At 49.6% G+C, this 14,336-nt stretch overlaps 1 long non-coding RNA gene across 2 annotated transcripts in view; it reads left to right on the forward strand.

The window, feature by feature from the left end:
- Positions 1-5,570: 5,570 nt before the first annotated feature.
- Positions 5,571-14,336, forward strand: part of LOC142830196 (uncharacterized) — a 29,549-nt gene continuing 20,783 nt past the window's right edge. Inside the window, exons 1-2 of one of the 2 annotated variants that reach the window (XR_012905226.1) lie at positions 5,571-5,721; positions 11,528-11,606. This is a non-coding gene — a long non-coding RNA (uncharacterized LOC142830196). Of the gene's footprint in view, positions 5,722-10,985; positions 11,077-11,527; positions 11,607-14,336 lie in introns of those variants that run through there. The other variant, XR_012905227.1, reaches the window with a different exon arrangement.

A 14,336-nucleotide genomic window follows, 5' to 3' on the forward strand; every position in this document is an offset into this window, starting at 1 on the left:
CAGCAGCTGAATCGGGGAAGCCGGGAGCAGAGCAGCTGGGGTGCTGCTGGGTTGGTCTTGTAGCGCTGCCCTCGGGGCTGCGGGACCAACCCGGCAGCACCCCATCTGCTCTTGGGGACGCCTGGGGCAGAGCAGCTGGAGTGCTGCCGGGTTGGTCCCACAGCGCCAAAGGACGGCGCTGCAGGACCAACCCGGCAGGACCCCAGCTGCTCTGCCCCGGGGTCCCCGATTCAGCCGCTGCTGAAACAGATCAGCAGCTGATTCCAGGAAGCCCCGGGCAGAGCAGCTCTGCCCCGGGCTTCCTGGAATCAGCCGCTGATCTGTTTCAGCAGCGGCTGACTTGGGGACCCCTGGGGCAGAGCAGCTGGAGTGCTGCCGGGTTGGTCCTGCAGTGCCTAGGGGTGGCGCTGCGGGACCAACCCGGCAGCACCCCAGCTGCTTTGCCCCAGGCGTCGGGATTCAGCAGCTGCTGAAACTGACCAGCAGCTTCAGTTTCACCAGCAGGCTGAATCCAGACGCCTGGGGCAGAGCAGCTGGGGTGCTGCGGGGTTGGTCTCATAGCGCCGCCCCTCTGCGCTGCAGGACCAACCCGGCAGGACCCCAGCTGCTCTGTCCCAGGGGTCCCCAAGTCAGCCGCTGCTGAAACAGATCAGCGGCTGATTCCAGGAAGCCCCGTGCAGCACAGCTCTGCCCCGGGCTTCCTGGAATCAGCCGCTGATCTGTTTCAGCAGCGGCTGAATCGGGGACCCCGGGGCAGAGCAGCTGGGGTCCTGCCGGGTTGGTCCCGCAGCGCCGTCCTTTGGCGCTGCGGGACCAACCTGGCAGCACTCCAGCTGCTCTGCCCCAGGTGTCCCCAAGAGCAGATGGGGTGCTGCCGGGTTGGTCCCGCAGCCCCGAGGGGCAGCGCTACGGGACCAACCAGGCAGTACCCCAGCTGCTCTGTCCCAGGCGTCCCCAAGAGCAGCTGGAGTGCTGCTGGGTTGGTGCCATAGCGCCGCCCCTTGGCACTGCGGGACCAACCCGGCAGCACCCCAGCTGCTCTATCGCAGGCATCCCCGATTCAGCTGCTGCTGAAACTGACCAGCAGCAGGTGAATCAGGGACGCCTGGGGCAGAGCTGGACTATCGTAAGGGGGGGCTATGAGAAGTCTGGGGTGGCATCCCCTCCCACCCCATTCCAGACCCCTCATATTCCCCCCTTCTGATAGTCCGGCATATCTGATAATCCGGCACCCCATGGGTCCTAAAGTTGCCGGATTATCGGAAGTTTACTGTAATTAGAAATAAGTTATTTCGAAATAACGTGTCTACACACAAAATGTATTTTGAAATAGCACAGCCACACTGAGTGGATGCTGAATCACACTTAAGGCTGGCCGGAACCAGGTCTGGCAGGGCATCAGGTCAGGAGTTACTTTGTCTGGCTGCTCCCTGAGGCTATCTGAGGCCTGTGCTTAAAGGGACCCCCCTGGACAGCAGGTTTTCAGCTTTCTCTACCTGCTTGCCTACCTCGAGGAGGGACAGCAATGCATTTTGTGTCTGCGTGCTCTGGTTGCCCTCACTCGGGACACCACAGCATTCTGCAGCATGGAGCCAGAGCTGCCCCTGGACACTCTGGTGTGTCTCGTGGATGCGTTGCTGCGAGACTGGCTGCACTTTCTGCAGGCTGCCATCCAGGAGGTCCATCGGGGGCTGTCAGTATTCAGGAGGCCCTGCAGGAGAGCTTCCACCCTGAGGAGCACTAAGAACCTCCCTAGTCTGCCCCACTGGGGGCTTGTGCCTCATTCCTCCTTCACGTCCTTCCACTTACCCCTTCCTAATCCCCCTTCCTGATGTCAAATAAAATACATGTATTTTCATGAACACAAACTCTCTTTATTTAACAAAACTGGGTGCCGGAACGAAACTCTAGTGAGACTGGGGAAAGGAGGTGGGAGAGGGGAGAAGAGAGGATGGGAGAGGGGAGGGGGAAACCTGGGAGGAGGGAGCTGGAAGGGGGAAGCAAAGGGAAGAAGGGGGAGGGAAAGCTCAGGGTTGGGGGTCTCGCTGGACCAACTTGGTTTCCATGCAAACCTGCTCCTGGGTTTGCATGTGGTTTTGGTGGCCAGGCTGGCAGCTATCCTGCCATAGATGGCCACGCTCCTCCGTCTAGTGCGGAGATCATGGATATTGGGGGCATCCCCGCCAAACCTGAATAAGGTCCATGATCTTGACCCTGGATCAGGAAGGTGCCCGCCTTCTCTGGGCCCTGACAGGTGCCTGGGAGCTGGCAGACTGCTTCTGGGGAGCGGAGGAGGGCTGGCTGCCAGTGGCTTGCTGGCTCATGTTTTGGGGCAGTGACTGCTGGTTCTGGGCTGGAAGGCTTGGAGCTGGCACAGGCACTGTGGCCAGAGTCAACCCCTTTAAGGGCTCCAGGGAGGGGGGAGGGAGAGGAGTTTTCTGGGTTGAGGCTGGAGTGGCCACCAGGGCACCCTGGGAAGGCTGGAGGCCCCCTATTTCGATACAAGTGTCTACACAGCACTTATTTCAAAATAGCTATTTCAAATTTGGTGTTATACCTCGTAGAATGAGGTTTACCAAATTTGAAATAAGCGCTCCGCTATTTCGAATTAATTTCAAAATAGCGGTTTGGCTGTGTAGATGCGAGTAAAGTTATTTCGAAATAACAGCTGTTATTTTGAAATAACTTTTCTGTTTAGCCATACCCTGTGCTATCCACACTTGAGCAGGTTCTTTCTCAGGCATCCTTGCCTAGAGAGCTTTGCAGTCTCTTAACCCATCTGATCTCAGCATGCAACTGAGCCACTCAGGCCCTGCAGCTTCTTTTATCTGAACCTGCTGCACTCTGACTGCTTCTCTGCAGCCTTTCTAGGTAGGCCAGGAGGATCTGCCATTCGTGGGGCAGGGTGTGGTAGGAGAGCCGGGCCTCTAGCAGGTTGGATGTGGTACGACTGCGAGGCATTCAGCAGAGGGTCCCAAAGGGCCAGATACATCCCATCACAGCCTCCCAGATAGAAAGAAAAGAAATCATGTAACAGGTCATCGTGCCCTCAGATACTCCACAGGCAGCCTGAATTCTGGTATGTCCTACCTTCAGAGTGTTTCACTTTGAATAATGTTGTTTTTTCACACAGTTTTTTCTGTGGATGGGGAGTAATATCCTAAGTTTTAAAAACAGTAAATTGAACTCTCCTCCACAACATTCCAACATATAGCATCAAAGTGAGACCCCCCAGACTGTGTCTACACTGGCCACATAACCCGTAATAGCTATGGAAATGAGAGAAGTCAGAATAGGGAAATGCACGGGGGATTTAAATATCCCCCGCGGGATTTAAATAAACATGGCCGCCGCTTTTCTCCGGCTTGGGGAAAAGCCGGAAAAGAGCGTCCAGACTGGCGTGATCCTCCGGAATAAAGCCCTATTCCGGAGGATCTCTTATTCCTACTTGCAAGTAGCCAATGCTTATAGGATTGTCGACTAGTGATTTGACTACTCACTCCCCCCACTCTTTGCTTCCTCTATCAGAGAGCGGTAGCAAGGGGGAGAGCAGGATCTGGTGCTGGGCAAGCTAGCTTAAAAGGAGCAGGAGCACAGCAGAGAACTGGCGGCATTTCTTCCTTTGAAATGTAGCGCAGGAGGGCTCTTGTACAAAAGCAAAGTGCTGCCAGGAATGCGAGGCCAGCAGGAGACTACTTGAGTCCCGCGCTGGCCCTGTGCTCCCTGTGGAGCTTCCGCCTTTGAAATGTAGCAAGAGCTGGCAGGACTCTTGCTACATTTCTGAGGCTGAGGCGCCCTTATTGAATAATCAAATACTCAATGCAAATTACATCGACTATTCAATTAGTTGATTAATCTAAATTTAACATCCTTGCCTCCACTCCCACCCCGGCATACTTCTCTGCATCCTCCTACCCACTCCTTTCTCACCAGACTCCTTGTCCCATTCTTTTCCTTTCCTCATAGCCCCACTCTCATGTCTGGTCTCTGTTCCCTCTGCACACAGATCATACTGCTGCCTCCATGCTCCCTGGGGTAGGGTAGAACAGTGTAATCAGAGCATAGGCAAAGATACGCTTTTGTAGATACTTCCAGTGTCTGGTCCTATCTCAGTCTGGAGTGGACATTACAGGGAAACCTTATTGGGTCCTGGTAGCTTGGTGCTACAGCATGCTTAATTATTTTGTGATGATTACATAGCATTCATAACAGAACGTCAGGGCTATAGTTATCTGTGCTCTCTAAAGTTTTGAAGCTATGCTGAAAAGTCAAAGACCATAGAACAGTGGTGGTCAACCTGCAGCCCATGAGGGTCCTATATGTGGTTGGCAAGACATTTTGGTTTTGCTACGATATTACTAAAGTGACATACATGTGAAGTGAGGTACATTGACACAACATTGACTATGAGCTCCATGCACTCCCTCTGCATCCAATAAAAGCACTGCTACAGTTCAGTCAGATCATCCCACAGATTCTAAGTACACAAGTGCAGTTAGCGAAGTTACTTTATCCTGGGAAGCCATCTTGGTTATGACCCACTCTAGCTGGGATTGCTCAAAGAAATTGTTTAAAAAACATTTTCATATAGACAAAACAATGTATTTCTCCCTACTTTCATTCACATAGCTCACTGAATGGTTCTGGCAGAAAATTAAACAAAAAAACCTACACACGACACCCTGAGGCAGAGGTCCAGCATGGACAATTTCTGGTATGCACTTAAGTTGTCAAATTCTGAGCAGCAGAAAGCAGGGCCTTCTAATCATAGGTGAAGAATGAAAATGTTGGTGTGTGTGTGGGGGGGGGGGGGGGGGCGGGGAGGTCTGTGCCCAGATCTATCCCAGCCTGGTGCAGAGGTGGAACCGGGGAAGGGTGGGGGAAAGGACGGCAAATAGCACTCACCTTGGGTAGGGTTGCCAGATGGTTTAACCAAAAATATCGAACCCGCCTCCTCGCCCCCCCCCCCCCCCCCCGAGAAAAAAAACACTGGGGAAAAAAATTCTGTTGAGGAAAAAAAAGGGAGGGAAACCAAAATTGTTGAACAAAACCAAAAAAAGCATCGGCCCTTTAAGAAAAGCCTTTGAAGCTTTTTGGACCTACAGGCCATCTTGTCTTCCTGCTCCGGGCCAGACAGCTCCCTTGCAGAACCAGGTAAGCGGGGGAGGGGGAGCAAGGGCTGGGCCCAGTTGCTGAGTGTGTGTAGGGTTGCAAGGTGTCCAGTATTGACCCGGACAGTCCAGTATTTTCACCTCCTGGCAGGGGAAAAAAAACACAGAAAATGCCAGACATTTTAGGTGAATTTTTTTTTTTACCAGACAGGAGGCGAAAATACCGGACTGTCCAGGTCAATACCAGACACCTGGTAATCCTAACGTTGGGCAGTGGCAGTTCTGCTCTTATCTAAAATGGGTTCTAGAATCAAATTGGTATTTCCTGGAAGGCAGATTGGATCACCATCTGGAAAATCTCAGTATCACACAAAAGTCCCTGTTTAAAGACTTACACCTTATTTTATATCTGGAACATGGACAAATGTTACAGGTTGTAACAGGGTTGTTTACCCTGGAGAGTCTGAAGCCAAGCCAATCCTGATTACAGAATGAAGCAAATTCCCATGAAGAGTAGAAGGAGCTGGTGGAGGGGCTGTAGTGAGACTTCAGTGAGGTTCCTTGAAGGAAGACTCTGAGAGCAGAGGAATTGCTCCAGTTAAGGAGTAAGGTAAGCTTGCTAAGGCAGGGAGTATCTAGGGATCTGACTGAATATGGGGAGCAGCAAGCTGGGATATGTGAGAGATTTTTATTTACTTTTTAATTTTAAAGTACTAAATCAAACCTTAAAGAGGGATGGTGAAACTCTTTGTGGAATTTCTCTGGGTCTCCAAGAAGTGAAATTGAGGTGAGGGGCTAAGTGCAGGACTGCTGGGAGGACACTAGGGGGCTCTGTGAGGTGGCCATTCATCAAAACTGGCAATATCAAAGAGCTGAGAAATGTCATGATTATAATCTTCAACCTATGCTCTATATTAAGCAGCAAAACTTTATGAAATTCTGAAAACATATTGCAACTAAAAGGACATCAATGCTTAGAGGAGACTAAGGGGGGCTATGATAGAAGTCTATAAAATCATGACTGGTGTGGAAAAAGCCAATAAGAAAAAGTTATTTACTTATTCCCACAATATAAGGACTAGGGGGTTCCAAATGAAATTAATAGGCAGCAGGTTTAAAAACAAACAAAAGGAAGTGTTTCTTCACTCAGCACACAGTCAACCTGTGGAACTCCTTGCCAGTGGATGTGGTGAAGGTTAGGACTTTTACAAGGTTCAAAAAAGAGCTAGATGGAGGTTAGGTCCATCAATGGCTATTAGCTAAGATGGGTAGAAATGGTGTCTCAAGCCTCTCTTTGTCTGGAAATGGGCATCAGGGGAGGGATCACCCGAGGATTACCTGTTATGTTCCCTTCTTTTGGGGGCATCTGGTATTGGCCACTGTTGGCAGGCAGGATACTGGGCTAGATGGACTGTTGGTTTGACCCAGTATGGTCATTCTTATGTTTTTCGAGAGAGATGTCTTTGTGGGTGCTCCACATTAGGTCGGTGTGCTACCGCTGAGCCTTAGATCAGAGTTTTCAGAGCAGTGTCCCTGGCAGCGTGCTCCTAGGTGGCCAGCAACGCGCATGTACAAGCCCCTCCCTCTGGCTCCCCTGCCCTCTCCTTAGTTCCTTTTCTACCGCCTCTGGCTGCAGAAGGACCTCAGCAGTGTTCCCTAGCTTCTTCACATTTAGATACTGATTCCCTTTCAAAACCAAGGGGTTTTTTCCCCTCTCCAGTTAGTTAATTTGCTCTTTAAAAAAAAACCAACAAAAAACCAGATTAGGATAATTTTATTTTTCCTCCCAGTTAACCCTTTCCTGCAGTTACTGACTTGTTTCAACATCATGCCCAGCTCACTGGGCTTTAAATGCTGTTCCTCATGCAAAGACCCTATTCCAGGGGTGGGCAAGAGGCTGCCAGCAGGCCAGATCCAGCCTGCCAAGCCACCAGATCTGGCCTGCAGCCCCCCTGCTGGAACCCTTGGGCAGAGATCAGTTCACGTTTTAGAAAGCCAGCTGTCTTCCGCTCCAGCTGGCTGGGGAGGAAGGAGGGAGACTTCTCATGCTGTTCACAGTCCCCAGCAAAATTTCTTAGGTCCCATTGGCCAATCTTTCAGTTTCCAGTCAATAGGAACCAAGAATTTTTGCTGGGAGCAGGGGCAGTGTAGGAAGTCTTCTCCCCCCACCTTGTCCACCCTCCCGCTTATCCTCCTTCTCATGCCTGAGCGGAGCCACTTGGAGCAGCAAGCCACCTTCACCCAGAGCCTTTCTCTGGCACCCCAACCTCTCCCTTCCCCAATCCTCTTCCCCCGACATACCCAAACCTTCTGCCCCCTCCTGCACCAATACCTTCTCCCAGATCTGGCACCTCACTCTCCTGCCCCAGATCACAAGCCTCTCCTAGCCTAGGTTACATGCCAAAATCCTAGATCCCAGGCCCCTGCCCTAGGTCACAACCATCTCCTACACCTAAACTCCCTCCCAGACTCGTCTCCCTCCTGCACCCCAGTCTCTTACCCCAAGCTCCCTTCTGCACCAACCTCCATCACAGACCCCGCATCTCCCCATTAATATCCTGGAAGAGTGTGGCCCTTGACTATTTTCCAAAATCTTTGAGTGGCCCTCCATCAAAAATTATTGCCCACCCCTGCCCTATCCCCATCTTGGACAGGCACTTACACTGCGTCTGCTGCCTCAGAGAGGAGCATGTCTCTCAAAAATGCCCTCATTGTGCAAAGTTGAAATCACAGGTGCAAAAGGGTAGAGACTTGCATCTCAAGCTAATTTTACTTGAAAATTCTCTTACACCGGCTTCCAACCTGTGTCAACATCCCAAGAAACAGAAACAGTGTGGAGGCAAAAAGCCCATCAAAAAGTGAGCCTCCTCGTTGCCTCAGGAGGCTACAGCATGAAATGACCATCTCCCTCATTGGGAGATGCTGAGAACAGAAGTGGCACCACATCTCAGCACATATGATGCTCCGAATGTCTCAGGAGCCACCAGTGCAGTAACGAAGTGGCATATGCTAAACCCCGCTCTGAGGTGTCAGGCTTTAAGTTGCCTGCCTCATCATCTGCATCAACATCAGGCACTGACACTATTTTGCCGGTGCAGCATAAGAGCCTACCACATCACCTGGCACCTCCGCTGCAGAGGCGCCTAACATGGCACTAGTCAGCTTGGCACCAAGGCACATTCCAATGCCTCAAATAGCGTCAGTGCTCCCTACTACGGCACCCTCACCACCAGCGAAGCACTACACTCAACAGAGAGACTTGTTAGTCTCCTCTGTGTTCAACTCACCATTTTTAAACCCTGATCATTCTTCTGCTATGTTAACTTCACAGAGATCATTTTCTCTAGAAAGATTTTCATCCAAATCTGAAGATGAACTTTCTAGGGGATTTTCCCCAGAAAATTCTCCTTACACAGATCAGACTATTTAGATTTTACCATAAATTTGGGAACATGCCTTCATATTATGGCAATCCCTGGGTAACCCCACCTATGCCATACCCAAATTGGCAATATTGGGACAGATGGAAATCTTATAGAAAGCATCACTATGGCCGGAAATGACACAAAGTGCAATATTCCCCTTCACCTTCAAAACATATACCAGAAGGGGACCCACTCATTCAAATTGAGGATGCCTCCCTAGACCCAGATGAATCCGCCTCAGCAGAGGAAGTGTCTGTGCCTCCAGCTTCAACTACTTCATATGACTTTGCACATTTCCAAGACCTTTTAAAATGCATAGCTGTTGAATTAAACATTTCTCTCCGGGAGGTTGTTGAGAATCAGCATGAACTAACTGATATATTGCACTTGGTAACACAATCTAAAAAAGCACTGCAGATTAATCCAGCAATAATGGAACCGGCAAAGATGGTGTGACGAACTCCGGCATCGATCCCTTCTACCGCTAAGAGAACAGAAAAAAAAGTATTACATTCCACCCAAGGGCTCTGAGTTTCTTTTTACTCACCCAGTATCTAATTCTCTCCTGCACAACAGAAAAACAATCAGCAACAATTCCCTTCCACCACATCTAACTGTGATAGTAAAAGACTTGACTTATTTGGATGCAAAGTATACACGTCTTTCACTTTACAATTTCGCATTTCCAACTGTGCTGCTTTATTAAGCAAATATGACTATCGAAATTACACCAAACTAAAGGACTTTATTACTGATATTCCTGAGGCTAAAAGACTTCAAAGCATTGGTATCAGAGGGTCACACAATTGCCAGAACAGAATTGCAAGACGCATTAGATGCTGCTGACATGGTTGTATGATGCACAGCAACAGCAGTAGCCATGAGAAGGACTTCATAGTTTAACTCCTCTCTGCTCCCTAAAGCGATCCAGTCTATGGTAGAAGATCTTCCATATGATGATCAGAAGCAGTTTGCAGCCAACACCAACAAAATTCTTCATTCCATGAAGGATTCCAGAACAATGCTTTAGGGATCCACAACCAGGCACCTAGAAGACGACAGTACAGGTATCATCCCTACCCGAGACCTTGATATCCTCTATACACTCAACATTACAGCAGACAAGATCAACACTAACAGAACAGAGGCAAAGGCAGAATTCAACAATGACGTCTTTCCTCTATCAACTCTCAACAGTCGCAGCAATCCAATAAGCAAATTTTAACAGCAGTTGGAGGGTCATGAGAGCCTCTCACCTATACCAACGCCATCGTCACAAGTCAAGTTTTTCTATCTTTGACCATTAGCCTCTCTCAGTTATCTGGAGGACCCATTTTGGCAGTTGTTAAATAAGGGTATCTTATTCCCTTAGTATCTCTACCCCCTTTTCATCCTCCATCCCAGTCCCTCTTCAGGGACCACTCTCACGGGATTCTACTTCAACAAGATGTAGAACACCTCTTTCACATAAGTGTGATTGAACCAGCCCCTGCACATTTTAGGGGCAAAAGTTTTTACTCCCATTACTTCCTGATGGAAAAAAGAGCAGGAGTTTGGAGACCCATCTTGGACCTCTGGGCTCTCAACAAATTCATTCAGAAACAAAAAATCAAGATGGTAATGCTTTCCACTATCATACCAGCATTGGAACAGGATGATTGGTTCTTGTCTCTTGACATACGAGATGCATATTTTCACATTTCCATCCACCCTGCTCACAGACGTTTTCTTCGTTTTGTTGTAAATTCTCAACACTACCAATACAATGTGCTTCCATTCGGACTCTCTATGGCCCCGAGGATCTTTTCAAAGGTTCTGGAGGTTGTCACAACATATCTGAGAAAGCAAAGCATCATTAATATTTCCTTACCTGGACGACTGCCTCCTTGAAGTTTGCTTACACGACTCCTGCCGTTCACTGTCAATCACCAGACAGTTATTCCAACACCTCAGCCTATAATTAAATGAAACCAAATCAACGCTGCCTCCTACACAAAAGGCCCAGTTTATAGGAGCATGCCTCAACAAGGGCCACCACATCTTTCCCTACAGACTGTTTTCAACTAATTGTGGCCTTTGTAAACACCTTACGATACAGCTCCCTCACAATAGCACTTGAATGTCTTTGGCTGTTGGGGCACATGGCAGTGTGCAATTTTGTTGTCAGCAATGCTCGCCTTCACATGAGATATTTACAGGGATGGCTGGGGCACGTTTACAGGCCCAATATAAGGGAGTTACTCACCTGGTGCAGTAACGAGTGTTCTTCGAGATGTGTGTCCCCGTGGGTGCTCCACTGTAGGCTAAGGGTTGCCCTGAGCCGCAGATCGGAGCTTTGTATAGCAGTTTCCCCTGTTGAGCCATGCATGCCCAGGAGGCGTCTCGAGCCCTTCCCGCCTCCTGAGGAGCATGACTCAACCCCCTCCCTTTCAGTTCCTCGTCTCTGCCCGAGAATTTGACTCCAAGAAGAGGGGAGGTAGGGAGGGTCGTGGAGCACCCACGGGGACACACATCTCGAAGAACACTCATTACTGCACGAGGTGAGTAACTCCCTTTTCTTCTTCGAGTAGTGTCCCTGTGGGTGCTCCACTGTAGGTGACTACAAAACAGTATTCAATGTAAGGCTGGAGGGAGCCGGAGTCATTGTTTAGCAGTGGTAGAGAGTACTGCTGTGGCAACTGCTGAATCACTCTTGAGTTGTGGAAGGATAGCGTAGTGTTTAGCAAAAGTATGGTCTGAAGACCATGTTGCTGCCTGATAAATGTCTCTTAAGGGGACATTGCCCAGAAAGGCTGTAGAAGCAGCCGTGGCTCGAGTAGAATGCGCTCGTGGTGGGCGTTGTAGTGGTCTATTGCCCAGAGAGTGGCATTTGATTATACATGTCGATATCCACTTTGAGATTCGTTGGGATGATATTGGTGTCCCTTTGGATCGTTCAGCAATGGAGATAAAAAGTCTTTCAGATTTATGAAATGGTTTTGTTCTTTCTAGGAAGAAGGCCAGAACCCTCCAGATGTCCAGAGTGTGCAGGCTGGCATCTGTCTGTGAAGAATGCGGTTTTGGGAAAAAGGTAGGTAATACGATTGGTTCGTTGAGATGGAATTCTGTACAGACCTATGGCAAAAACGTGGGGTGGGGTCTAAGTATGACCCTATCCTTTGTGAAAACTGTGAAAGGAGGTTCTGACATTAATGCTCCGAGTTCGCTCATCCTCCTGACGGAGGTGATGGCTAAGAGGAAACAGACTTTCATAAAAAGGAAGGGAAGTGGTACTGTTGCCAGTGACTCAAAGGGAGGTCTGGTGAGGCAGTTCAAAACAAGATTTAGGTCCCACAAAGGGGGTGGGGCCTTATGTGGTGGGTACACATTCTGGAGTCCCTTGAGGAATCTCTTCGTAATAGGATGGTTAAAAATGGAGAAGCCTTCTACTGAGGTATGAAATGCTGCTATTGCAGAGAGGTGTACTCTTAGAGAGGAGATTGATAGTCCTGATGCTTTAAGGTCCAGAATGTAGTCTAGGATGGTATTTAGTGGTGAGGCACGGGGCTCCACTTTGGCTCGCTGACACCAGTGACAGAAACGTGTCCATTTCTGTTGGTAAGTTTTCCGAGTAGACTGTCTCCTGCTATGGAGGAGGACGTCTTTTACTCACTGGGAGCAGCGCTCTTCTACCTCCGAGAACCAGAGAGAAGCCATGCGTGAAGATGCAGGGTATTGAGTTGTGGATGCAGTATCCTGCCGTCGTCCTGAGATAGTAGGTATATCCGGTATGGTAGTGGGTGTGGAGGCTGGACCGCTAGCCTGTGAAGGTATGGGTACCAGGTTTGGCGAGACCATGATGGCGCAATCAGGATGACTAGGGCTTTGTCTCTCAGGGTATGTCTACACTACCCTCCTAGTTCGAACTAGGAGGGTAATGTATGCATACCGCACTTGCTAATGAAGCCCGGGATTTGAATTTCCCGGGCTTCATTAGCATAAGCGGGGAGCCGCCATTTTTAAATCCCCGCTGCTTCGAACCCCGTGCAGCGCGGCTACACGGGGCTCGAACTAGGTAGTTCGGACTAGGGTGCCTACTCCGAACTACTGGTACACCTCGTTTCACGAGGAGTAACGGTAGTTCGGAATAGGCACCTAGTCCGAACTACCTAGTTCGAGCCCCGTGTAGCCGCGCTGCACGGGGTTCGAAGCAGCGGGGATTTAAAAATGGCGGCTCCCCGCTTATGCTAATGAAGCCCGGGAAATTCAAATCCCAGGCTTCATTAGCAAGTGCGGTATGCATACATTACCCCGATAGTTCAAACTAGCGGGGTAGTGTAGACATACCCTCAGGATCTTGCGCAGAACTCTTGGGATGAGCGGTATGGGAGGAAAGGCGTAGTGTAGGGGGGCTGTCCATTTGATTAGGAAGGCATCCCCCAGAGAGTGTTTGTCAAGTCCCGCACATGAGCAGAATTGGGGACATTTGGTGTTCTGGGTAGAAGCAAAGAGGTCTATCCCCATTGGTAGAAAATTGAGTTTGTCACCTACATATGTAACTCCCATTCGTGGTCTGCGGTGAAGTTTCAGCTGAGGGAGTCCGCTTTGGTATTGTTCATTCCGGGCAGGTAGGATGCTATAAGGGTGACTTGGTTGCGGATGCACGCGTTCCACAGGTGAATAGCCTCCGCACATAAAGAGCGGGAGCGGGCTCCACCCTGTCTGTTTATGTAGAACATAGTGCAGATGTCCGTTAGGATGCGTACTGTGTAATTGGTGATGTCGGAGGCAAAGTGTGCACAGACATTCCTTACTGCCCTCAATTCGAGGAGATTGATATGTAAGAGTGTCTCGTTTGGGGACCACCTGCCTTGAACTTCGTGACCATCCATATGTGCCCCTCAGCTGAGCAGGGAAGCATCTGTGGTGATTTGAATAGTGGGTTCGATTTGTTGGAACGGAACCCCTGCCAGAAGATTGTTTGGCACTGTCCACCATCGTAAGGATGCGAGCATGACTGGTGGCATAGTAACCGTTTTGTTTCGAGGGGTCGTGATGGGATATAAATGATTGCAATCCAGAACTGAAAACATCGAAAGTGCAAACGAGCATGGTGGACTACGTAGGTGGTGGAAGCCATGTGTCCCATTAGTCTGAGGCATGTAAGTACTGTGGTGGTAGGAACTGTGAGCATCCCGTTTATAATTTCTTGCATGGCTGCAAAGCGTTGCTGAGGTAGGTATGCCCGGGCTGTAACTGAGTCCAGGCGTGCGCCAATGAACTCTATATCTTGAACTGGGTGCAGAATTGATTTGTCTTGGTTGATTAGAAGGCCTAGACGACTGAGGAGGGCCGTGGTAATATGCATCATAGAGGTGGTTTCGGCGTATGAGGATCCCTTTAGAAGGCAGTCGTCTAGATAGGGAAATATGATGACGTTCTGCCGTCTGAGATACGCAGTTACGACCACCAGTACCTTCGAAAATACCCTCGGAGCTGATGAGAGACCGAAGGGAAGAACCTTGTACTGGAAATGGTCTAGTCCCAACGTGAAGTGTAGGTAGCGTCTGTGGGAGGGGTGGATGGTTACATGGAAATAGGCATCTTGGAGGTCGAGGGCTGCGAACCAGTCCCCTCGATCTAGCGCAGGAATGATAGTGGAAAGAGTGACCATCTTGAAACGTTGTCTCTTGAGAAACTTGTTCAGTTTGCGGAGATCCAATATAGGTCTCCAACCCCCTGTTCTTTTCTCGGTCAGGAAATAGTTCGAGTAAAACCCTCTCCCGTGGAACTCTCGGGGTACCCTTTCTATAGCCCCAAT

This window comes from Pelodiscus sinensis, chromosome 7, assembly GCF_049634645.1.
Source record: "Pelodiscus sinensis isolate JC-2024 chromosome 7, ASM4963464v1, whole genome shotgun sequence".
Lineage (NCBI taxonomy): Eukaryota > Metazoa > Chordata > Testudines > Trionychidae > Pelodiscus > Pelodiscus sinensis.